General features: G+C 48.8%; 1 protein-coding gene across 6 annotated transcripts in view; it reads right to left on the bottom strand.

Moving 5' to 3' along the window:
• The window catches only part of RUFY1 (RUN and FYVE domain containing 1), a 744,748-nt gene that overhangs the window by 27,019 nt on the left and 691,909 nt on the right, over positions 1–25,820 (bottom strand). The gene's annotated exons all lie outside the window — the stretch shown is intronic.

Below are 25,820 nucleotides of genomic sequence, written 5' to 3'. Positions count from 1 at the left end.
CCATTACATCCTCCAAGGTTACAGAGAATTTGTTTAGTTTCTCCGACTCCCCCGCTTCAAATATTCTTTCCGGCACCGGTGTCCCCCCCAAATCCTCCTCGGTGAAGACCGAAGCAAAGAATTCATTTAATTTCTCCGCTACGGCTTTGTCCTCCTTGATCGCCCCTTTAACACCATTTTCGTCCAGCGGCCCAACCGACTCTTTGGCCGGTTTCCTGCTTTTAATGTATCTAAAAAAGTTTTTACTATGTATTTTTGCTTCCAACGCTAATTTCTTCTCAAAGTCCTTTTTTGCCCTCCTTATCTCCGCTTTGCATTTGGCTTGGCATTCCTTATGATCTATCCTGTTACTTTCAGTTGGTTCTCTTCTCCACTTTCTGAAGGATTGTTTTTTGGCTCTAATGATTTCCTTTATCTTACTGTTTAGCCACGCCGGCTGACGTTTAGTCTTTTTTCCCTTTTTTCTAATACGTGGAATATATTTGTCCTGAACCTCCAGGATGGTGTTTTTAAACAGCATCCACGCCTGATGCAAGTTTTTTACTCTGCGAGCTGCTCCTTTCAGTCTTTTTTTCACCATTTTTCTCATTTTGTCGTAATCACCTTTTCTATAGTTAAACGCTAGCGTACTTGATTTCCTAGTTTCACTTCCTTCAATGCCAATATCAAAACCGATCATATTATGATCACTGTTATCAAGCGGCCCTCGTATCGTTGCCCCCTGCACTAGATCATGAGCACCACTAAGGACTAAGTCTAGTATTTTTCCTTCTCTTGTCGGCTCCTGAACTAGCTGTTCCATGAAGCTGTCCTTGATTTCATCAAGAAATCTTATGTCCCTTGCGTGTACAGATGTTACATTAACCCAGTCTATATGCGGGTAATTGAAATCCCCCATTATTATTGTGTTGCCCAGTTTGTTTGCGTCCCTGATTTCCTTTAACATTTCCGCATCCGTCTGTTCGTCCTGGCCAGGCGGACGGTAGTACACTCCTATCACTATCCTTTTCCCCTTTGCACATGGAATTTCAATCCACAGTGATTCCAAGGAGTGTTTTGCTTCCTGCAGAATTTTCAATCTATTTGATTCAAGGCTCTCGTTAATATACAATGCTACCCCTCCACCAATCCGATTCACCCTATCACTACGATATAATTTGTACCCCGGTATGACAGTGTCCCACTGGTTATCCTCCTTCCACCAGGTCTCAGAGATGCCTATTATATCTAATTTTTCATTTAGTGCAATATATTCTAACTCCCCCATCTTATTTCTTAGGCTCCTGGCATTCGCATATAGACATTTCAAACTATGTTTGTTGTTCCTAAGTACATCATGCTTAGTACTTGACAGTATTAATTGGCAATCTTTTGTCTGATTTTTATTGTTATTTAAAGATACCCGATCTACTACAATCTCTTTTGCAACCTCACTATCAGGATACTCTATCTTCCCTGTTATGGTGATATCTTTGAAAGATACCTTATCCCGAACCATGCTCTTTTGAGCGACTGTCGGCCTTCCCCCCATTTCTAGTTTAAAAGCTGCTCTATCTCCTTCTTAAACGCCGATGCCAGCAGCCTGGTCCCACTCTGGTTAAGATGGAGCCCATCCTTTCGGAATAGGCTCCCCCTTCCCCAGAATGTTGCCCAGTTCCTAACAAATCTAAAGCCCTCCTCCCTGCACCATCGTCTCATCCACGCATTGAGACTCTGGAGCTCTGCCTGTCTCTTGGGCCCTGCGCGTGGCACAGGTAGCATTTCAGAAAATGCTACCCTGGAGGATCTGGATTTCAGCTTTCTACCTAAGAGCCTAAATTTTGCTTCCAGAACCTCTCTCCCACATTTTCCTATGTCATTGGTACCCACATGTACCAAGACAGCGGACTCCTCCCCAGCACTATCTAGAATCCTATCTAGGTGACACGTGAGGTCCGCCACCTTCGCACCAGGCAGGCAAGTCACCAGGCGATCCTCACGTCCACCAGCCACCCAGCTATCTATATGCCTAATGATCGAATCACCATTTACTTTCTTGTTCCCAAGAAAGAAGGTTCTTTCTGGCCCATTTTGGTCCTCAAAGCGATCAGTCAAGTCCTCAAAGTCTCCATTTTCTGTATGGAGACTCTCTGGTCATTGTAGCAGTTCGGTCGGGGGAGTTCTTCACGGCCCTAGACCTTACCAAATTTACTTGCATATCCCGATTCGTCCCCTGCATCAGCGTTTTCTCTGGTTTGCAATTCTTGGTCAGCACTTCTAATTTCGGGCGCTTCCGTTCAGCCTGGCTATGGCTCCTCACACCTTCACCATGGTGGTGGTGGCAGTGGCTCTTCGGAAGGAAGGGATTTTGGTCCACCCTTATGTGGACAATTGGCTAATTCGGGCAAAGTCTTTCCAGGAGAGTTTACAGAATGCGAAGCATGTGGTCCAGTTTCTAGAATCTCTTGGCTGGGTGGTCAGTGTCCTCAAGAGTCATCTGCAGGCTTCTCAGACTAGACTATCTAGGAGTTTGCTTTGGCACGAGGCAAGGCCAGGTGTTCGTGACTCAATCTCATATCCTCAAGTTACAAGCTCTAATTTGTCAGTTTCTCCAGTTGACTGTTCCATCGGCACAGCATTATCTCCAAGTGCTGGGTTCCATGGCGGTGACAATAGAGACAGTTCTATGGGCAAGAGCCCACACGAGACCTTTGCAGAGAGCTCTCCTATCCAGGTGGTCGCAGCAGAGGGATCCGCTTCTATGGAGGTTAACGCTGTCAACGAAGGACAGCAGCAGTCTTTGGTGGTGGCTTTGGATGCCCAATCTGACCAAGGGAATGCCCCTGGAAGCTCCGCAATGGTTAGTGGTCACGATGGATGCCAGTCTGAAGGGCTGGGGAGCACACTGTCAAGGCAAGTTTGCACAGGTTCGTTTTCCATGCCATCCCACTGACCATAAAAGCCCTCCACCTGCAATCACTGTCCCTTGCCCTCTCCCCCCCATAGGCCCCAGGCCTACCTTAGTGAAGCTCTGGTAATCTAGTGGCTTCTTCAGGGGCAGGAATGGACCCCACTTGTTCCTACCCCATGCACTGCTCCAATCCAAATGGCTGCCAAGACTGCAGCAGAAGGTCACAGCAAGCCTTTTCCCGATTGGAACCAGCATGGACAGAGGACTCTTTCCTGCTTGTGTTGGTTCCAATCACAAAATGGCTGTTAAGATTTGGCTGCTGCCGGAAGTTTTGGCAGTCATTTGGATTCGAGTTGCACACAGGGCAGGAATGAGTGGGGCAGACCAGTAGGCCTTCACTAAAGTAGGGCCTATGGGTGGTCAGGCAGGAATGGGGGGCTGCGGGAGACTGACTGGGGGAGGGGAGGAGGAAGGTTTGGTGTCAGCCAAAAATGCCTGTGCATTTTGGGCTGAAACCTGAACCCGGATTTCAGGTCAGTTTCGGTGCCGAATCCAAAATTAAAATTTATTTAGTCGGCCTCTTAAGCTGCAAGGCAGTTTGCCAGTGACTCAGCAACAGCTACCACAGAAGTAGGGGTTGCCAACTTTCTGATGAAGAAAACTCGACACCTGTCCCACCCCAAGTTCTTTGCCACACCTACTGTTACACCCATCTCAGCTCCGCCTCTCTTTAACCAACTGCCTGCACTAGGGTTGCCATCTCAGAAGAAAAAAAACTGCTAAATATACTTATCTTCTATGATTATTTCACAAACTTTACATAAAAGAAACAGAGCTCCAGAAACCAAATCCTGGAACAACAAAACACATTCCAGACTATATAGAAAAACCTGTCCTAATAAAGCAGCACTGATGTCCAAGACTCAAAAAGCACCACTCTTAACTATAAAAAGGCAGCATCTCAGAATACCAATATACTTCTAATCCAAGTCAACTGCTATAGATCCCTACAAAACAGAATACTTCATGCAAAACTACATGCTAACAGAATATTGCACCTTCATCACACTGAACAAATATGAAACAAGGATTGCACATCAATAATAGAGCTATGACAAAAAAAACTGAACTGGAAACCTTAAGAAGTCATACTCCTATGTATCAACAGTAGAGACATAGAAACTGATATGCAAGATATCAGAGATGCACATTTGCCAAACGGACATATTCCAATTAATAAAAGAATAAAATATTTTTCTACCTTTGTCGGTGCATTTTTTTCTTTATTTGCTTTGGTCCCAGTCTCTCTTTTCTTGTATTTCTCTATTTTAATTCTCTTGCCAGAATTTCCTGTCCACTTGACATATCTTCTCACACCACATCCACTACATGGAGTGGAGGCGTGACCTAATGGTTAGTGAAGTGGGCTTTGATCCCAGTGTCCTGGGTTTGATTCCCACTGCAGCTCCTTGTGACCTTGGGCAAGTCAATTAACACTTAAAACTTAAATTGCTCCTTGAGTGAAGACAGTTTTATATCTTTTTCCAAGGCGAAAGAGTGCTGGCAGCTACCAAATACTCACATGTTACAATACATGCAGGCAAGGCATTATTGGCAGCAAGTAAAGGGGAAACACGGGGAGGCATGGACATAAGGTAGATTGGACCGGGTGGTCCAGGCCATGCCAGAGGCTGGGAATAGACTATCCACTTGGTACAAGTTGGTAAAAATGACCAGTTCAGAGGGTGGGATTGAGTGTTCTTTACCGGTGGAATGCAGAGTTAGGAACACAGTACTCCATTCTATAGTTTTACACTCTGTTTATGACACTTTACGAAATGGTTAAGGCTGCAGATTTGCAAGAAACTCAATATAAAATTTTACACAGAACTTACATTACCCAGGAAAGGGGAGTGAAACTGAGGATGTGGGACTCAGATCTGTGTCTTAAATGTCGGGTAGGGACTGGCAATCTGTGCCGCAAAGATTTCTTTACATGTCAACTTTGGTAGTTAAAAAAACAATCTTATAGTTCTGGACAGGTGAGGAACCTGTACCAGCTTCATGCTGGGTGGCCAAATGACAGATGTGGCTAACTATGAGTATATGATTCACAGAAGATCCCGTAATGTGGCTAACAGGCAATACGCTCTTCTATGGCAAAGACTTTTGGTTGAGATTTTGTCCCCAGATTTTCAGATATTACAAGACTGGAGGGGGGGAGGTATGACAGGAAGGACGGGGTGTGGAAGGTATGTATGTATGGATGGTGTTTCGCTAGTTCGGATGTTGCTTAGACTTGGTTGAGTGATTTACCGGGATGTGTTTAGAGTACTTATATATATATATATATATATTATATATATATATATAATATAATCATTTGCACCTGCAACGTTCGATTGTCTCTCACTGCGTTCGTAACCATCTCCTGACGTCACTGGCCCGCACTAGAAGCCTGCTTGCCTGACGTCAGGAGATGTTACTACCAGAAGCAGGGAGGCGGGAAGCGCGCAACCAAGAGACGCATGAGCAGGCTCAGACGTTGATCGAGTGCGCGACAAAGAGACACACGAGCGAGCTACTACTACTACTACTACTACTACTATTTAGCATTTCTATAGCGCTACAAGGCATACGCAGCGCTGTACAAACATAGAAGAAAGACAGTCCCTGCTCAAAGAGCTTACAATCTAATAGACAAAAAATAAATAAAGTAAGCAAATCAAATCAATTAATGTGAACGGGAAGGAAGAGAGGAGGGTAGGTGGAGGCGAGTGGTTACAAGTGGTTACGAGTCAAAAGCAATGTTAAAGAGGTGGGTTTTCAGTCTAGATTTAAAGGTGGCCAAGGATGGGGCAAGACGTAGGGGCTCAGGAAGTTTATTCCAGGCGTAGGGTGCAGCGAGACAGAAGGCGCGAAGTCTGGAGTTGGCAGTACTGGAGAAGGGAACAGATAAGAAGGATTTATCCATGGAGCGGAGTGCACGGGAAGGGGTGTAGGGAAGGACGAGTGTGGAGAGATACTGGGGAGCAGCAGAGTGAGTACATTTATAGGTTAGTAGAAGAAGTTTGAACAGGATGCGAAAACGGATAGGGAGCCAGTGAAGGGTCTTGAGGAGAGGGGTAGTATGAGTAAAGCGACCCTGGCGGAAGATGAGACGGGCAGCAGAGTTTTGAACCGACTGGAGAGGGGAGAGGTGACTAAGTGGGAGGCCAGCAAGAAGCAGATTGCAGTAGTCTAAACGAGAGGTGACAAGGGTGTGGATGAGGGTTTTGGTAGAGTGCTCGGAAAGAAAGGGGCGGATTTTACGGATGTTGTAAAGAAAGAAACGACAGGTCTTGGCGGTCTGCTGGATATGAGCAGAGAAGGAGAGAGAAGAGTCAAAGATGACCCCAAGGTTTCGAGCTGAGGAGACAGGGAGAATGAGAGAGCCATCAACAGAAATAGAAAACGGGGGGAGCGGGGAGGTGGGTTTGGGGGGGAAAATGAGAAGCTCGGTTTTGGTCATATTTAATTTCAGGTGGCGTTGAGACATCCAGGCAGCAATGTCAGACAAGCACGCTAAAACTTTGGTTTGGATGCAAGGTGAGATATCAGGGGTAGAAAGGTAGATTTGGGAGTCATCAGCATAGAGGTGGTAGGAAAAGCCATGGGATGAGATTAATGAACCAAGGGAAGAAGTGTAGATAGAAAAGAGGAGCTCAGACATTGATCGCGAAGAAGCTTCTCTCAATCTCTCACAGCACACCCTCCCTCCCTTCCCAGTTCCACGCCCTGCCTCCCTCCCTTCCCGCCGAGTGGTAGCCCGACCTGCACTGGCCGCCCTCTTCTGCCAGTCCTCCACCTGCCCCTCGCCTTCCTGTGTGCCGGCCACAATTTCTAAGTTCTTACCTTGGGCTCCGGCGGCAGCAGTGAAAGGCGCAGTGCTTCAACCGGCCTGCCTTCCCTTCTCAGCTGTGCCTCTGGTCCCGCCCTGGCGGAAACAGGAAATGAGGGCGGGACCAGAGACACAGCTGAGAGAGAAGGGAGGAAGGGCGGTTGAAGTGCCATGCCACACCTTTCACTGCTGCCGCTGGAGCCCAAGGTATGAACTTTGAAATTGTGGCCAGCACGCAGGAAGGCGAGGGGCAGGCGGAGGACTGGCAGAAGAGGGCGCCCAGCACAGGTTGGGCTACCACTAGGTGAGAGGGGGGCCTGGAACTCGGGAGGGAGGGAGGGCCTCGAACTGACAGGAGAGAGAGGGGGGCCTCGAACTCGGAGGGGAGAGAGAGAGGGGGGGCCTTGCACTCGGAGGGGAAAGAGAGGGGGGGCCTTACACTCGGAGGGGAAAGAGAGGGGTGGCCTCGAACTCGGCAGGGAGAGAGAGGGGAGGCCTCAAACTCAGAGGGGAGAGAGGGGGCCTCAAACTCAGAGGGGGAGAGGGAGGGAGGAAGGGAAAGGGGACCTTGAACTCACAGGGGGGTGTTAATATGGGGGCTCCAGGCCTTATGCTGGACATGACCTGAGACCCTATATGAAGCTGGAAAAGCTTTAAAATCTGTGTGTGTAGCTAAGCCTCTAGGTTAAAAGGCCAAATGAAACAAGCCTGCCTTTGCTAATAGTGAAAGCAGAAGTGCTCTAATACACTCAGCAACAGAGAACAGATGTGCATTGTTTCTGCACACAGAAACAAGAGATAAGAGCATGCCTGTTAGCTAATGAGCAATCAAACAGAGGAACTAAAATATCTGTTAATGAGATAAGTGACATATAAATGAACTGGAATTTAGGGGAAAATGGAACGGAGTAATGATAAACGAAACTTGTGGTTGAAAGTGGTAATAAAATGTGATGATTTATTGTGAATTATATTTAAGAATATAGATTACATAAGAAATAAGTGTTAATAAACAGAAAGCCAGATGGTGTGAAGAGAGAACTTGAAAGTATCCCGAAACTTGCATTAGGGGAAGTTTGAAAAGGTGGAGCAAATGATGCAAAATGACGAGGCTTCAATAGACTTCAATGTAAAAGAAAAAGTATATAAGATGTAACCTAATCAATAGGAATCAGAGATGTATTACTGCGTATTCACAATTGTGACCAGTGTAATCTCTCTGAGAAAAAGCCTGAGGCCTGTGCTGATTGACTTGCCTTGATTTGCTGTACTGCCTAATCTGAAATACTACTACTACTACTATTTAGCATTTCTATAGCGCTACAAGGCATACGCAGCGCTGCACAAACATAGAAGAAAGACAGTCCCTGCTCAAAGAGCTTACAATCTAATAGACAAAAAATAAAGTAAGCAAATCAAATCAATTAATGTGAACGGGAAGGAAGAGAGGAGGGTAGGTGGAAGCGAGTGGTTACAAGTGGTTACGAGTCAAAAGCAATGTTAAAGAGGTGGGCTTTCAGTCTAGATTTAAAGGTGGCCAAGGATGGGGCGAGACGTAGGGGCTCAGGAAGTTTATTCCAGGCGTAGGGTGCAGCGAGACAGAAGGCGCGAAGTCTGGAGTTGGCAGTAGTGGAGAAGGGAACAGATAAGAAGGATTTATCCATGGAGTGGAGTGCACGAGAAGGGGTGTAGGGAAGGACGAGTGTGGAGAGATACTGGGGAGCAGCAGTGTGAATACATTTATAGGTTAGTAGAAGAAGTTTGAACAGGATGCGAAAACGGATAGGGAGCCAGTGAAGGGTCTTGAGGAGAGGGGTAGTATGAGTAAAGCGACCCTGGCGGAAGATGAGACGGGCAGCAGAGTTTTGAACCGACTGGAGAGGGGAGAGGTGACTAAGTGGGAGGCCAGCAAGAAGCAGATTGCAGTAGTCTAAACGAGAGGTGACAAGGGTGTGGATGAGGGTTTTGGTAGAGTACTCGGAAAGAAAGGGACGGATGTTGTAAAGAAAGAAACGACAGGTCTTGGCGGTCTGCTGGATATGAGCAGAGAAGGAGAGCGAAGAGTCAAAGATGACCCCAAGGTTTCGAGCTGAGGAGACAGGGAGAATGAGAGAGCCATCAACAGAAATAATTGGTAAGCTAATAACAAACTTTCTCATATGATTAGAAACAGCCTTCTTTTTCTGTCTCTCCTTCTTTATAATATATAATAGAAATTCTATGTACTACTGTGGTGGACACTGTTAGATAAAATAGATTTGTATTTATTTATATATGAGGGAGAGCAAATATAATGGAGTCTGGGGCCTTGTGCCCCTACTTACAGGGGAGAAAGAGCGAGGGAGGGAAGGAGGGGCGGCCTGGAACTCGGAGGGGACAGAGGGAGGGAGGGGGGCTTGGAACTCAGAGGAGAAAGAGGGAGGGAGGACCTGGATATGGGTGGATGGAGGACAGGGCAGGGGAGAATGCAGAGTTCATGCACATGGAGGGGGGGGAGGGCAGGGGCCAGAGGAGAACTGCTGCACCACGATGGATGGAGGGGGCAGGGGAGAGATGCTGCACATGGATGGATGGAAGTGCGCAGGGGAGAGAGCAGTGGCGTAGCCACAGGTGGGCCTAGGTGGTCTGGGGCCCAGCCAACAGCAGCACACGTATTAGCGGTAGCAGGTGGGGATCCCAAGCTCCGCCAGCAGAAGACTTCCCCCTAATGGTAATGAAAACGCTATTCTCCAGGATACCAGCACTTGTGCATGCTCAGTTTTCAGCACATGCCTGCTGCAGACTGCTAAGGTGGAAAGAAGCGTTTTCCCACCAGCTGAGATTTTTTTTGGGTGGTGGGTGGTGGGTGAAGGGGACAACACTTGGTGCCCACCCACTTCTTGCCTAGGCCCACCCAAAATCTGTTGTCTAGCTACACCCCTGGGAGAGAGGAAGTTTGCTGGATATGGATGAATGGAGGAGAGGGCAGGGGGCAATGGAGAGTTGCTGCACATGGATGGATGGAGGAGAGGGCAGGGGACAGAACAGAATTGCTGGACAGGGGAGACACACTACACTCTCTCACTCACACACACACCAATCACACACTGTCTCTCTCTCTCTCTCACAAAACACTCTCTCTCTCTCTCACACACACACATACTCTCTCCTAACAGTTCCCTTAAAAACATAATTGCCATTAGATGATAACCTTGCTAGTGCCCGTTTCATTTCTTTCAGAAACGGGCCTTTTTTACTAGTATATAAATATATATAAACAAAAAGTCAGTATGGGAATGTTTTTCAAGACACCTGTTGTATTAGTATGGGATCGTTTCATCTCATGTCTGTTGTAGTTGAAGCATTTTGTGTACCACAGGTTAACTGTTGTGGAACGTGTTACACTTTGAATTTGTTCCTACTGAACTGACGTCAATAAACATAAATTAAATAAAACAAAACTTAGATTGTGAGCCCTCTAGGGACAGAGAAAATGCCTGCTTATAATTGTGCTTGTTCTCCACCTTGAACTTGGCGGTTAAGTGGATTATAAATGCCTGAATTAAATTAAATCTTCTGTGTACCTTATCTGTCTTATTCAGCATTGCTCCTCCTATGTTCCTCATTGTCAAGCATTGTCTTCTGTGTTCCTGTCTCTGATGTTCTCTCCATGCCCAGCATCTTTCCTCTTTGTCCCTGTTCCATCCCTTGTCCAGTGTATCCCTTTTCTGTTCCCTTCCTATGCACACCCCAACCCCAGGGCCAACATCTTTTCCTTTCTCTTCCCCAGCCCCACTTTGCAGTCCAGCATCTCGCCCTCTCTTCCCCCACACCCTCTAGTCTGCTCTCTCTTTTCCTCCACTATGAGTCTCATATCTCTCACCCTTTCTGGTCCGGTCTCTCACTTTCTTCTCTTCCCCTCCCCACCTAGCATCTCTCCCCTTTCTTCCCCCTCACTTACTGGTCTGTTAACTCTCCCCCCTGTGGATTTGGTGTCTTTCCCTCTGCCCTACCCTGTAGGTCTGGCATCCCACCCCCTTGAGTCTAACATCTCTTCTTCTCTCACTCCTTTGTCCAGGATCTCTCCCCTTCACCTTCCGGTCTGGCATCTCCCTCTTCCCTCCCCCCTCCCCTCAAAGTGTGTGGCAGAACTCCCTTCCCCTCATCCTGCGGATCTGACATCTTTTCCCCCTCCTCAGCTCTTGCAGGTCCAGTGGCTTCTCTCCTTCCTTTTCTGGTAGTCCTTGACCAGCAGTGAGCTGTGGGCAGCGCTAAAAGCAAGCTGCTTCTGGCTGCCCTGGTCCTTCTTTCTGCTTGGTCCAGATTACAGGAAGTTGCATCAGAAAAACCAGGACCAAGCAGAGAAGAGGCCCGGGGTAGCTGGAAGCAGCATGTCTTTAGGGAGGAGAGATGCCCCTGGACCCGCCAAATGGAAGAAAGGAAGTGAGGGAGAGCAGCAAGACCACGGGGACAGAGAGCAGGGAGACTGAGGTGGCAGAAGGTAAAATTATGTATCATACCTGATAATTTTCTTTCCATTAATCATAGCTGATCAATCCATAGACTGGTGGGTTGTGTCCATCTACCAGCAGGTGGAGATAGAGAGCAAACTTTTGCCTCCCTATATGTGGTCATGTGCTGCCGGAAACTCCTCAGTATGTCAATATCAAAGCTCCATCCGCAGGACTCAGCACTTAGAGAATTACACCCACAAAGGGACACTCTGCCCAGCTCACCACCGCTGAAACGGGGGAGGGGAATTAACCCAGCTCATCCCCACACAAGTGGGGGAGGGGAATCCGTCCAGCTCATCCCCGCGGAGCGGGGGAGGGACACCACCCCGCCGATGCGGGGGGATCTGGCTTATCCTGCAACCGCAACCGCGGGAGGAGCTGACTGACCCTAACACCGCCGAAGCGGGAGGGGTACAAAGCTGCCCTACAGCCGCACGAAGCGGGAGGGAGTGCCGGCAGAATTTAAGTCTCAATCCAGCCCCGTAAAACGGAGGGGAGAGGAATGCAGCAGCTCACTGTAACACAAACTCGTCTCAACTCTTGAAGAATCCAAGTGAAAAAACTTGAACACGAAGTCTTCCTGAAGTAACTGAAGACTAAACTTGAACCTAAAATTCAACCAGAATATAAACAGTACAGATATCTGGGAGGGGCTATGGATTGATCAGCTATGATTAATGGAAAGAAAATTATCAGGTATGATACATAATTTTACCTTCCATATCATCATGCTGATCAATCCATAGACTGGTGGGATGTACTGAAGCAGTACTCACCCAGGGCGGGACATTGAAATCCCTGACCTCAACACTGAAGCTCCAAACCGGGCCTCCGCCCGAGCAGCCACAGTCAAGCGGTAATGCTTGGAGAATGTATGGGCCGATGCCCAAGTTGCCGCCTTGCATATCTCTGCCAAGGAGACGGACCCGGCCTCTGCCATCGAGGCCGCCTGAGCTCTAGTGGAGTGAGCCTTCAGCTGGATAGGCGGCACCTTCCCCGCGGCCACATAAGCCGCTGCAATGGCTTCCTTGACCCATCTTGCCACTGTAGGCTTAGCAGCCTGCAGACCCTTACGAGGACCTGCAAACAGGACAAACAGATGATCCGATTTCCGGAAATCATTGGTCACTTCCAAGTATCTGATGATAACTCGTCTCACATCCAGATATTTGAGAACAGAGTATTCCTCTGGGTAGTCCTCCCTACGAAAGGAAGGGAGACAGAGCTGCTGATTCATATGGAAGCGAGAAACAATCTTGGGCAGGAAGGAAGGCACTGTGCGAATAGTCACTCCTGCCTCAGTGAACTGCAGAAAAGGCTCTTGACATGAGAGTGCCTGGAGCTCGGACACTCTTCTGGCTGAAGTGATAGCCACCAAAAAGACTGCTTTCAACGTCAGGTCTTTCAGAGATGCCCTCGACAAGGGTTCAAAAGGCGGCTTCTGTAACGTTCTTAGCACCAGGTTGAGATTCCACGCAGGCACCACCGAGTGCAGAGGAGGGCGCAGGTGATTAACTCCCTTGAGAAAACGCACCACATCTGGCTGCGAAGCCAGGGAAGCACCCTTCAGGCGGCCCCTGAAGCAAGCCAGGGCCGCTAATTGGACTTTAAGGGAACTGAGCGACAGGCCTTTCTCCAGACCTTCTTGCAGGAATGCCAACACTGAAGAAATTGGAGCAGTGAATGGAGAAAATGAGCCTGCTTCACACCACGCTGCAAAGGTACGCCAAACCCTGGAGTAAGCAGTAGAAGTAGAGCGCTTCCTCGCTCTCAGCATAGTGGCGATGACCTTGTCTGAGAAGCCCTTCTTCCTCAGACGCTGCCGCTCAATAGCCAGGCCGTAAGACCAAAGGGGGAGGGATCCTCCATCACCACGGGACCCTGATGTAACAGACCCTGCTCCACTGGCAGCCGCAGAGGATAGTCGACTGAGAGCCTGATCAAGTCCGCATTCCAGGGACGTCTGGGCCAATCCGGACCCACCAGGATTATCCGGCCCGGATGCTTTGCCACCCGGTCTAGCACCCTGCCCAACATGGGCCAGGGCGGGAACACATAGAGAAGCTCTTGTGCCGGCCACTGTTGGAGAAGAGCATCTACTCCCAGGGATCGAGGGTCCCGTCCTCTGCTGAAAAAGCGCGGCACTTGGCAATTGGCCGATGACGCCATCAGATCTAGGCTCGGCTGGCCACAGCGCTTCGTGATGTCCAAGAACGCCTGAGCAGATAGCTGCCACTCTCCGGGCTCCAAGGTATGGCGACTGAGAAAGTCCGCCTTGACATTCATGACTCCGGTAATGTGGGCCGCTGACAGCTGTTCCAGGTTCGCTTCCGCCCACTGGCATAGATTCATGGCCTCCTTGGCTAGAGGGGCGCTCTTGGTACCTCCCTGGCGGTTGACATAGGCCACAGCCGTGGCATTGTCCGACAGGACCCGTACAGGCTTCAACGCCAGTACCGGGATGAACTCCAAAAGCGCCAACCGAATGGCTCTGAGTTCCAGGAGGTTGATAGACCACTTTGCCTCTGCAGGAGACCAGAGCCCCTGCGCTGTCCTTCCCAAGCAGTGGGCTCCCCAGCCCGACAAAGAGGCGTCCGTCGTGACGACAATCCACTCCGGGGTCACCAGAGGCATTCCTGCAGACAACTTGTCTGTTTGCGTCCACCAGCTCAGCGCCTTGCGCACTGCTGGGTCCAAGGGAAGGCGCACAGCATAATCCTCCGACATCGGAGTCCAGCGCTGCAGCAGAGAGAGTTGGAGTGGTCTCATATGAGCCCTGGCCCAGGGCACTACTTCCATCGTGGCCGTCATAGAGCCCAACAGCTGCACATAGTCCCAAGCCCGAAGAGGAGAGGCTACTAGGAACTGGTCCACCTGAGCCTGAAGCTTGACAATCCGATTGTCTGGCAGGAACACTCTGCCCACTTGGGTGTCGAATCGAACTCCCAGATACTCCAGGGACTGAGTTGGGCGCAGCTGGCTTTTCTCCCAGTTGATGATCCACCCCAGGGAGCTCAAAAGAGCAACTACCCGGTCCACAGCTTTGCCGCACTCTGCATAAGAGGGGGCTCGGATCAACCAGTCGTCCAGATAAGGATGGACTTGTACTCCTTCCTTCCTCAGGAAGGCCGCGATGACCACCATTACTTTGGAGAAGGTCCGCAGAGCAGTAGCCAACCCGAACGGGAGGGCTCTGAACTGGAAGTGTTGGCCCAGGACTGCAAAACGCAGAAAGCGTTGATGAGGAGGCCAGATGGGAATATGCAAGTACGCTTCCTTGATGTCCAAGGATGCCAGGTACTCCCCTGCCTTCACTGCCGCTATAACAGAGCGGAGAGTCTCCATGCGAAAGTGCCGAACTTTCAAGGCCCGATTGACCCCTTTGAGGTCGAGGATAGGCCGTACAGAACCTCCTTTCTTTGGTACCACAAAGTAAATGGAGTAACGCCCCTTGCCAAGCTGATTTTCTGGCACCGGAACGACCGCACCCAGGCGGATCAGATTGTCCAAGGTCTGCTGCACTGCCACAGCTCTGACCGGAGACTTGCAGGGAGAGAGTACAAACCCGTCTCTTAAGGGTCGGCAGAACTCTAGCTTGTAGCCGTCTCTGATGACTTCCAGCACCCAAGTGTCTGAAGTTATTGCGGTCCACTCGCCCAGAAACGAGGACAGCCGTCCTCCAATCTGCACTGGGGCGTGGACCAAGGCCCCGTCATTGGGTACGAGACCCTGGGGGAGGACCGGAGGGAGCACCTCCGGGACGGCGGTCTCTGCGAAAGGAATGCTGCTTGGGGGAGAAGTTCCTCTTGAAGGAAGAGGGGGCAGAGGAGCCCGACCTGCCCGGGCGGTACTGACGAGCTTCCTGAAACCGTCCTCTGGAGGTACCGGGGCGAGTACTAGCCCGAGCCCTGACCTCTGGTAACTTCTTGCCCTTAGACGTGCCGAGATCGGTCACGATTTTGTCCAGCTCGACCCCAAAGAGCAGCTTGCCTTTAAAAGGCAATCTAGCCAGGCGGGATTTAGAGGCGTGGTCAGCAGACCAATGCTTCAGCCAAAGCCACCGCCGCGCAGAGATTGTCTGAGCCATGCCTTTAGCTGAGGCCCTCAAGACATCATACAGCAAGTCTGCCAAATAGGCTAAGCCCGATTCCAGGGCCGGCCAATCAGCCCTCAAGGAATGATCCGAGGGGGAAGCCCGCTGCACCATAGTCAGGCACGCCCTGGCCACATAGGAGCCGCAAACTGAGGCCTGCAAACTTAAAGCAGCCGCCTCAAAGGACGACCTTAAGGCCACCTCCAATCTTCTGTCTTGGGCGTCCTTTAGGGCCGTGCCACCTTCCACCGGCAACGCCGTTTTCTTAGTCACCGCAGTGATTAAAGAATCCACGGTAGGCCACAGATAGGCCTCACGTTCACTTTCAGGCAAAGGATAGAGGCGGGACATAGCCCTAGCCACTTTAAGGCTCGCTTCCGGGACATCCCATTGAGCCGAAATCAAGGTGTGCATGGCATCATGCACGTGGAAGGTTCTAGGCGGGCGCTTCGTCCCCAGCATAATGGCAGAGCCAATAGGGGCTGAGGGAGAGACGTCCTCCGGAGAGGAAATCTTCAAAATGCCCATGGCCTGCACTAACAGGTTGGGCAAATCCTCTGAGCTAAAGAGCCGCGCTGCAGAGGGGTCATCCGCTCCATCCGAGCGGGGATCCGTCTCCTCCAAGGAATCCGCAAAGGACCGTTGGGAGAACTCAGATACGCTGCCCTCATCTACATCGGAGGAGACAAAGTCCTCCAAGGCCTGGGAATGAACCCGAGGGCGTTTACCTCCGGGGGCCTCAACCTCTTTACCAGACGAGGGAGCAGGGGCAGCGTTTTGCATAAGGAAGGCCTGATGCAGCAGCAAAACAAACTCGGGGGAGAAACCCCCCCAGACTGTGCACTTCCGCAGCCTGGGCTACAGCCCTAGACGCACCCTCAACCGGCGCTCGCAAGAGCGGGGGAGAGACATGCTGCGCATCCAAGATGGCGTCCGGCGCGACACTCCGCGAAGGAGCCGCGCGGGAAGAACGGTGCTTAACTTTAGCCGCTTTTGTGCCGTCGCCCAAATTAAGGGCGTTCATGGCATTAATGTCTCCCATCTCAAGGGCGGCCCAAGAAGAAGCCGTCCGAGCCGCGTGGCCGGCCAAGATGGCGGAGGCGAGCAGCGGGGGTGGGCGTTTATGGCGGGAAAAACCGCCACACCGGAGGAAGGACCGGGACACTCATCGGTCACGAAACTGTCACCCAACAAGGGCGAATCAGACTTTAAGACCCCCGCATCCCCTCTAGAAGCGCCCAAGCGATCAGGGGACCGACTCTTTGCGCCCTCGCCCTCCGACGCCATAGGCCACGTGGAGATCAATCGGGGAACCCCCTGCCCGCTTTAAAAAGGTAAAAATTACCTGCTTTCCGCTCCGAGCTGTAACGACCTGGTGTCCCAGTGAGTAGCTGCAATAAACGTTTAAATAAACGTTGAAATAAACGCCCTTAAGGACGTCCAAATTTTTTTTTTTTTTTCTTAACGGAGCCAGCGGGAGGGGGGAGAAAAGGAGGGACCTGGCGCCACCAGGTTTGCACTTGCTCAAGAAGAGCCCTCAACCCCAGGCACTCAACAAAACCTAAAAATTAGGCTTGGAGGCCTAGCCAGAGCTGCTGCTGTGTGTGACCACCACCTGCTGAGATAGAGAACATACTGGGGAGTTTCCGGCAGCACATGACCACATATAGGGAGGCAAAAGTTTGCTCTCTATCTCCACCTGCTGGTAGATGGACACAACCCACCAGTCTATGGATTGATCAGCATGATGATATGGAAAACCAGCTTTTGTGTTGCCAGTTTTAAGGGATTGCAAAACCGGCCAGACCAGCTGGAAACTCTCCACAGAGTACTGGGAGTGGGTAGCTGCAACTGTTCAACCAGTAAGGGAATAGTCCTCTGCCAGCAAGTGATGTTCATTCAGCACTAATTTATTTATTTAGGCCTGATATACCACCTTTGCTGGTGAGAAGTTCAAAGCGGTGTACAAAAAAAAATATTATATATATATCTATCTATCTACAAAAAGAAAAGGAAATATAATGTTGACAGGAAAGAGTAGATACGAACACAAATACTAGCTACAATGCAACAAGACATTAGTACAGAATCAGAAGGGGGGAGGGTAAAAGAGTTGGGGGAACTGGGAAAGGGTTACAGGAGGAGGACAGGGATTACTTAAAAAACAGCGAAAAACATCAGAACTGCAGTCATGTGGGTGGATTCGGGAAAACTTGTTGGAACAGCCAGCAGGTTTTGACCATAGATTTAAAAATTTTAATGGAAAGTTTGGAATGGATGATGAGAGGCAAGGAATTCCACAAGGCTGGAGCAACGGGGCCATTATCCATATCAATGAAAGCCTGATTAAATGGCTCCCAGACTGAACAGCCAAGAGGTGGAAGAGCTACAACAGTCCCCCCCTTTGGAGTTCAGTGTCAGTGGGTGGGGGGTGCTCCGTTGCAGACTGCAGTCAGCCCTCATCTCCTCTCCATCCTGTGCCTTTAAAAAAAAATCTGAAAAGCGGCATGGCAGGCAGCACTTCGCGTCTGCCCTGCCTGCTTGTAAAAGAAAGCGCCGGCAAACCTCCTTGTCGACGTCATGACGTCGTGTCGGGTCTTCCCTCACTGGGTCCCAACCCAGTGAGGGAAGACCCGATGTGACATCGCGAGGAGATTTGCCGCTTTCTTTTACAAGCAGGCAGGGCAGACGTGAAGCGCTGCCTGCCATGCGGCTTTTCAGATTTTTTTTAAAAGCCCTGGATGGAGGCAGGAGACGAGGGCTGTCGTCAAAGGTGGTAGGTGGGTCGAGTTGGGGGGCTTAGATGGGCGAGGAGGACTGGGGAGGGGGGTTTCAGATGGGAGAAGAGGTGAGAAGGGGACTGGGGTGGGGAGGGGGATCTCAGATGTGAGAAGGGGGTGGGGAGAAAGGGGGGTGGGAGTCTCAGATGGGAGAAGGGGACGTGGGGAGGGGGGTCTCAGATGGGAGAAGAGGGGAGAAGGGGACTGGGCTGGGGAGAAGGGGGTGAGGGTCTCAGATGGGAGAAGGGGATGTGGGGAGGGGGGTCTCAGATGGGAGAAGAGGGGAGAAGAGGGCTCAGATGGGAGAAGAGGGGAGAAGGGGACGGGTGGGGAGAAGGGGGTGGGGAAAGGGCCATGCGAGAAAATGGGAGCCATGCCTGGGGCTGGTGAGAAAATGGGTCTAGGGCTGAAAAGGGGTCCCTGATGCAAGGCATGTGGATGAAGGGGGCTGGAACTGGGGGCTGAAAAGGAGGGTAGGTGGGATAAGGGGGCTAGTACTGGAACTGGGGGCTGAAAAGGGGACAGGGAGAAGTGGCTGGGGCTGAAGCTCGGGACTGGTGAGAGAAAAGGGCTGGGGCTGAAACTGCGGACTGGTGGGATAATGGGGCTGAAAAGGGGGAGCAAGTGGGAGATGTGGGCTGGGGCTAGAACTAGGGGCAGGTGGGATAAGAGGGCTGTAACTGGGGGCTGAAAAAAGGGGCAGAGAGAGAGAGAGGGGACAGACTATGGATGGATGGATGGGGGGGAGAGGGAGGGCAGACCCTTAATGAATGGGGGGGGGGGGGGTGAGGGAGGGCAGACCTTGGATGGATGGGGGGGGAGAGGGAGGGCAGACAGTGAATGGAAGGGGAAGAGAGAGAGGGCAGACAGTGAATAGAAGGGGCAGGGAGAGAGGGCAGACATTGGATGGAGGGGACAGCAGAGAGGGCAGACACTGGATGGCAGAGAAAGAACGAAGACAGATGCTGTATGGAAGGAAGACAGTGAAAAGAAGATGAGGAAAGCAGAAACCAGAGACGACAAACTGTAAATAAAATATATATTTTTGGTTTTTTTTTGCTTTAGGATAAAGTAGTATTGTAGTTGTGTTAATAAATGTTTATAAAAGAACATGTAAATAAGGTAATCTTTTTATTGGACTAATTTTAATACATTTTGACTAACTTTCGGAGAACAAACCCCCCCCCCCCTCCCTCAGGTCAGGTTAGGACACTGTAACACACTATACTGTATTGACCTGAGGAAGAAGGTGTTGGCCTCTGACAGCTGAATGTATTAGTCCAATAAAATGGTATTTTATTTTCTATATTTGTTTTATTTCTATTTGTTAATTTGTAAAGTGGTGATTGGTATTTGTTAGTTTTTTTTTTTTTCAAATTTACATCTGCTGTCTTTATATTTTGCACAGTACTAGGGGACATTTTCTGTTTCTGTGGTGTTGCATTGTATGCAGAGTCTGGCATCTTGGGGGTTCAGTTTAATTTTTGTCTAAATAGAAAGTTTATGATTACTTGTTCTATAGTGGATTAGGGTGTATCTGTGTTTGTGAAAAAGACATGACTTTCAGTTGGCATTGACTGTGCAGGATTGACGATCTGTACTATCTGTCTGGTTTCGTTTTACAATAGGTGAATTGATGTTCTAGTGCTCACTGTAGTGTTTAAGATGATTTCTTTTTTCTTGTGTGACTCATAGAAATGACTGCTTATGGTATGGTAGAATTGCTCTATAGATCCTGAGTGTTTTGTATTCTCGGTATGCCTAGTACTGGATTTTGGAGGGGGGTGTTAAAAAATGACCGGCCCCGGGTGTCAACTACCCTAGGTACGCCACTGGGTTTGCCTGTAATGTACCAAATGCCTATATGCATAACCCCCCTTAATTAAGACTACCCTTCTTTCATCAGAACCCTGGAATGGATTTTCAATGCAAGGAAAGGATGGGCTATAAATTTGATTAAATAAAATGAAATGAGACCACGTGACGCCGGGCTGGAGGGAAGAAGCTAAAGGGAGTCTCTTCAGTCCCTCGATTACATTCCCCCATATTTAAGTGCAATTCAGACCCCACAGGTCGTGACCTAGCTTGGTGAGGTGAGAGAGAATGGAACTAAGACCTCCGAGGAGCGGACGCGGGGGAGATGGCAGTGCACGAGGAAAAGTCTCGAGGTAGACAAGTGGAGGACAAGATGGCAGCACCCCCGAGTCCGATTGGGTCCACGATTTCCTCAATGTGGATTGCTGAAATTACAACTGAAATGCTGACGGTAATGGAAGAGTTCCTGGAATGCCGTTTCACTCCACTTGATTCTAAACTGCAACGTTCACAGACTCAGCTAACTGAATTGTACAAAGAGTGTGATGCATTTCAACAACGCACAAGTGAGGTGGAAGACCACATTACTAAGGTAGAGGAGGTACAAGATATCGGCATTAGAAGCTAAAGTGGAAGATCTGGAAAATAGGTCACGCCGAAATAATTTATGCCTAGTTGGATTCCCAGAAACAGTATTGGATAAAGACTTGGGGGCCTTTTTGGAGCAATGGCTCACCAAAGAACTACAACTTCCAGAACAAGGAGACCTGCTGCGAGTGGAGCGTGCACACCTGCTGGGGCCCAAGCACGATGGAAGGTCAAAACCCAGGGTGGTGATATTTCGAGTACTGAATTTCAAGCATAAGCAGGCGATCAATATGTTCGGGCAAATCTCTTATTTACGGAAACCAAAAGGTTCTTCGCTTTCAAGACTATTCAGCGGGGGTAGCTGCACAGCGTAGGATTTTTGCCCCCATATGCTCCAAACTTTTTGATTTAAAAATAAAGTTTGCTTTGGCATATCCAGCCACCCTTCGGATTACTTATGATGGAGTCTCACGGACCTATGCGACCGTGGAGGCCTGAGAGTTTTTGTTGAAACTGGAAGAAAAAGCAGGGGCGGACACAGAATGTGAACCGCTGATGGGCGATGCAACACTTGATACGAAGACGGACTGTGTTTTCCTACAAATCTAGTTTGGATTCTCTTTTAAATGCTTACCACAAATAGGAGCAGCAGGGAAATGCTCTGGGTTCTCCACACTATGGTGCAGCCGAAATAGGGGTTAAATAATACATGTACCGTGGCTCAGGGACTGGAGAGGAGCCCTAAGATGTATAAGACCTACAATCTTTGGCTGCACCAGGCATTATTGTTTACTCATGACTTTAGTTTATAAGTGGTACAGTTTTGATTGTATGACAAAGGCTAAGGAAGAAAAAGAGGAATCTTAAATAGTCTTTTTTTTTCTTTTCTTTATTCTCTTCTCTCACTCTCTCTTACATGGAACATGCGGGGTACAAAACATGTTATATGTTATTTGCTAAGGGGGAAGGGGAGGGAGGTGTTAAAAAGTGGTTATTCCTTTGGGGGGGGGAACAAGGAAGGAGGGGGTAGGGATGGAGGGAAGAGGGAGGGGAGGGGGGGTGTAGGTGCTCAGGTTTCAGGGTTTGGGTAACTTTATTCTTGTGTGTGAGGATTGGATGCCGTGGATGATGAGGAAGGATAGGATGCAAGTTGAGTCAGGGAATGACGCTACATATCAGGTATTATTCGTGGGGGGGGGGGGGGGGGGGGGCTTGGCTGGGACGGCTTCCCTGGATTTATAATTGGAGCTTTGGGCGGGTGAAACCTCTGTCTGAAATAGGGCTATGGTGAATGTGGTGACTTGGAATGTTGGGGGGATTGCTTCGCCTATAAAGAGATCAAAAATTTTACATTTGCAAAAAAATAGGATTGACGTTGCTTTGCTGCAGGAGACTCATCTGAGTGATGTGGAGTATGCTAAATTGAAGATGTGGTGGGTGGGGGAATGTATAGCGGCAGCGGTTAAGGGGAAGAGAGGGGGGGGGGGGTGGCTGTCTTGGTCCAGAAGGGTTTGGCAGAGAGAGTGCAGTCTTTGGCTGTAGACCTGGAAAGCCGTTATATTTTGGCAGAAATGATTATTAATCACCAAGTCTTCCTTGTCTGCAATCTCTATGCTCCAAATCAATATGATAAAAAATTCTATCAAAAATTGATGGGCCTCCTGTTGCAATATAAGCATAACACATTATTGGTAGGAGGAGATTTTAATGTGGTGTGGGACCCAGAGATAGATAAATCTTTACCGGGGGAGGCTCAGTCCTATTAATGCCAATAGAGGGTTACTTCAACTTAGCTGCGTGTTAGATCTGGTTGATATTTGGAGAGAGCTGCACCCTTCAGACAGAGATTATACACATTTGTCAAGGGCGCACTCCACTGAAGCTCGAATAGATTACCTATTACTTTCAAAACAGGAGTTTAGCAGAGTGGGGAAAGCAGATATAAGCCCATATGTCATCTTAGATCATGCCTGGGTATGGATGGACGGGTCCCTGGGGTTGAAAGCTCCCCGATTGGCTAGGTGGACTTTCTCTCTGGAGTTGTATAAAGACCCTATCTTTCAAGAATGTCGTTTAAAGTGTTGGAAGTCCTATAAAGTTAGTAATGAGATCCATGAGACTGACCCAGTGCTATACTGGGAGGCAGCAAAAGCTGTACTGCAGGGAGAAATAATAAATTATTCCTACTACATTAAAATGGCTCATGACAGGGAGATCTTGAGGCTAAAGTGCACAACTGTGTAGGGCACGCCGGAGATTTGGGACTTGACACACACCAGAACATTGGCAACAAATTTTAGACTTGCAAGTGGCCTTGAATAGCCTACTTCATCACAGGGCTCTTAAGTCACAGGTGTACTATTGCTATACTGCAATGGCAATAAAGCAGGAAGGCTATTGGCTAAGCTAATACGCCCTAAGGGAAGTCTTCCAAAAATTATGACAATGCGGGGAGAGAAGGGGGACGTAGAACTCACTCAGATGAGGCTATTTGTGATATTTTTCACAATTAATACCGCCGGCTTTATGCCCCGCCCCAGAGGGCTTGCCGGGACAGTTATATTTAAATAATTTGTCATTGCCTTCCATTAGCCAGGAAGATAGAGATATTCTTAATGCCCCCATTCAGGGAGATGAAATGGAGCTTGCCATTGGTCATAGTCCACTGCTGAAAGCTCCTGTGGGGGGGGGGGGGGGGGGGTGGATGGCTTCCGGGCGGAATTCTAGCTAACTTCTTTAATAAGATTGTGGATGGAGAGTCAATGCCTCCATCTCTGGATATGGCGCAAATAATCGTCTTACTTAAACCGGGGAGAGACCCAACAGTTCCGGAATCATATCGCCCTATCACCCTTCTGAATTATGAGGCTAAGTTACTTGCTAAAATGGCAAATCGGCTAAGCCAGGTTTTGCCTACACTCCTTCATGAGGCACAAGTGGGTTTTGTGAAGGGGCGATTGGTGGCCAAGAACTTGAGAACTATACTGGCCACTTTAGAATACAGACAAAGGGAGGATTTTCAAACAATGCTTATTAGTTTTGACGCTGAGAAAGCATTTGATAGAGTGCACTGGGACTTTCTGTTTGCGTCACTAGCAGCGTATGGATTTGAGGGCTGTTTTATATCGGTCATCAAAGCATTATATTGGCACCCCAGGCTTTGTAAATGGTTGTGTATCCCAGGTTTTTCCTGTGCTTAGAGGGACATGACAGGGTTGTCTTCTCTCGCCCCTTCTTTTTCTACTATCGCTAGACTCCCTTATTAGAGATATAATGGGAAATTTGGACATTCGGGGTATACAGATAGGGTCCCATTGTTTTAAGGTAGCAGCCTTCGCTGATGATATTTTAGTACATATCACAAATCCCTGGGAATCTTTGGTAGCGCTTTTAGAAATTTTTCAAGAATATGGAGATTATGCAGGGTCTAAACTCAATCTTGAGAAATCAGAGGCTTTGTCATCCGCACAACTACAGGACGACTGGACCCGAGTTTTTCACTGCGTTGGGTGGAGGGGTCATTCCGATACTTGGGTGTTCACTTGGCAATGGAGGTGACTTCATTATATCGACTTAATGTTGGGGTTCTAATGGAAAGCACTCGGCGACAATTGGAAGGTTGGAGAGATCTCCTTCTCTCTTTAATGGGCAGGGTGAATCTCCTGCAGATGGTGCAGTTCCCCCGATGGCTTTATGTTCTTCAGACACTACCTTTGAGATTTTTACAGAAGGACATAAGTGACATACAGAGAGTGTTCAGCCATTTTTGTTGGGCGAACCAAAAACCAAAAATACAGATAAATATTTTGACAGGGCCCTGGAGGATGGGGAGTATAGGACTACCTAACTTAAAACAATACAATCAAGCATGCCTATTACAACACTTGGGTGATTGGTTTGAGCAAACACAAATCTATACGCCCATGGACTTAGAGCAGTCATTATATGCCCCCTTTAGCTTCTTTTCTTTGTTGCATTTCTCACCTGCCCAGATACCCAAACAGCTGAGACAAAGTGTGCTGCTTTGTCCTTTACAAGGAGCATGGAAAGTACTGGTTGGGAAAGTAGGTGGTGATGCATTTACATCTGACCAACTCCCTATTAGAGGGTACCTTTGGACTGGGGATGGAAAATAGGTTTTTTCAAGAGAGGGAGCGGAAGGGGGTTTCAGTGGTAGAATATTTATTGGGAGAAGAGGGTGACATACTTGCATTTGAGAGACTTCAGGACCGGGTGGTCAATACATGGGGTGCTCGCTACGCATATATGCAAGTCAAACATTATGTTTCCAGTTTCAGGGTTGTATAAAGCTCTCACTAAGGGGGTGCCACACAGAGATTTCACGTGGTTGAAACCTAGGTGGGAAATAAATTCTGGGGTCAACTTAATGGATTGAGATGTCACTGGCAAACTCAGGGGAATACCCTTGTTGATAACAGATGCGAGACTAAGAGAATGTGGGTATAGGATAGTCTTGAGGGCCTACATGACAAAAGCACAACTGACTCACATAGCCGACCTTGGAGAATCTGGGTGCTCCAAGTGCGGACACTCTCCCCACACATTTTATCATGCTTTTTGGACCTGTTCCGGGGTGAGGCAGTTCTGGGGGCGAGTCAGGGGGTTTCTGTCTAGAATGTTGGGGAGTAATATTAGAGGGTCAGTAGAACAATTTTTACTAGATAAGCCAGGAACCTATAGGCCATTAAACAGAAATGCTACTCTTTTGTGCCGTAAACTGTGCTTGGTGGCTCGGAAAGTTGTTCTGCAGTATTGGTCAACTCCAGACCGCTCTGGTCTGACATTGGAGGAACCAGGTTCATCTGCTGATGATGAGGGAGGCCCAGGAGGTGAGAGGATCCCCCAAGCGCAGACAGAGATTTTATTACTTTGGAACCCTTATTTGCAGATTCTGATCCCTAGAGGGAGAAGCCTCTAAGCTTTGTATGGGTCATTGGCTATGGTTAATGTAGTGTGGTCAATGAGACTTTTCTACACTGTATGGGATTGGGAGATACGGATGGACTCAAGAACTCACACAATTATGGTTTGCAGTGATGTTGCATGAGGGCGGGGTGGGGGGAAGGAAGGGGGGTATATTGGATTTTGTAAATTGAGATTGCTTTGTTTTGTATTGTACAGACAATTATGGTGCGGTTATTGTATTGTTGATATCTCTCAATAAAAATTGTTTAAACATAAAATGAAATAATGCAAGATAATGGTGATGTCATTTTGTGGCATTTGCTAGCTATCACAGAAAATCAGAATTAATGACAAA

Source organism: Microcaecilia unicolor, chromosome 8, assembly GCF_901765095.1.
Source record: "Microcaecilia unicolor chromosome 8, aMicUni1.1, whole genome shotgun sequence".
NCBI lineage: Eukaryota > Metazoa > Chordata > Amphibia > Gymnophiona > Siphonopidae > Microcaecilia > Microcaecilia unicolor.
This window is presented reverse-complemented; position numbering and strand designations above follow the sequence as displayed.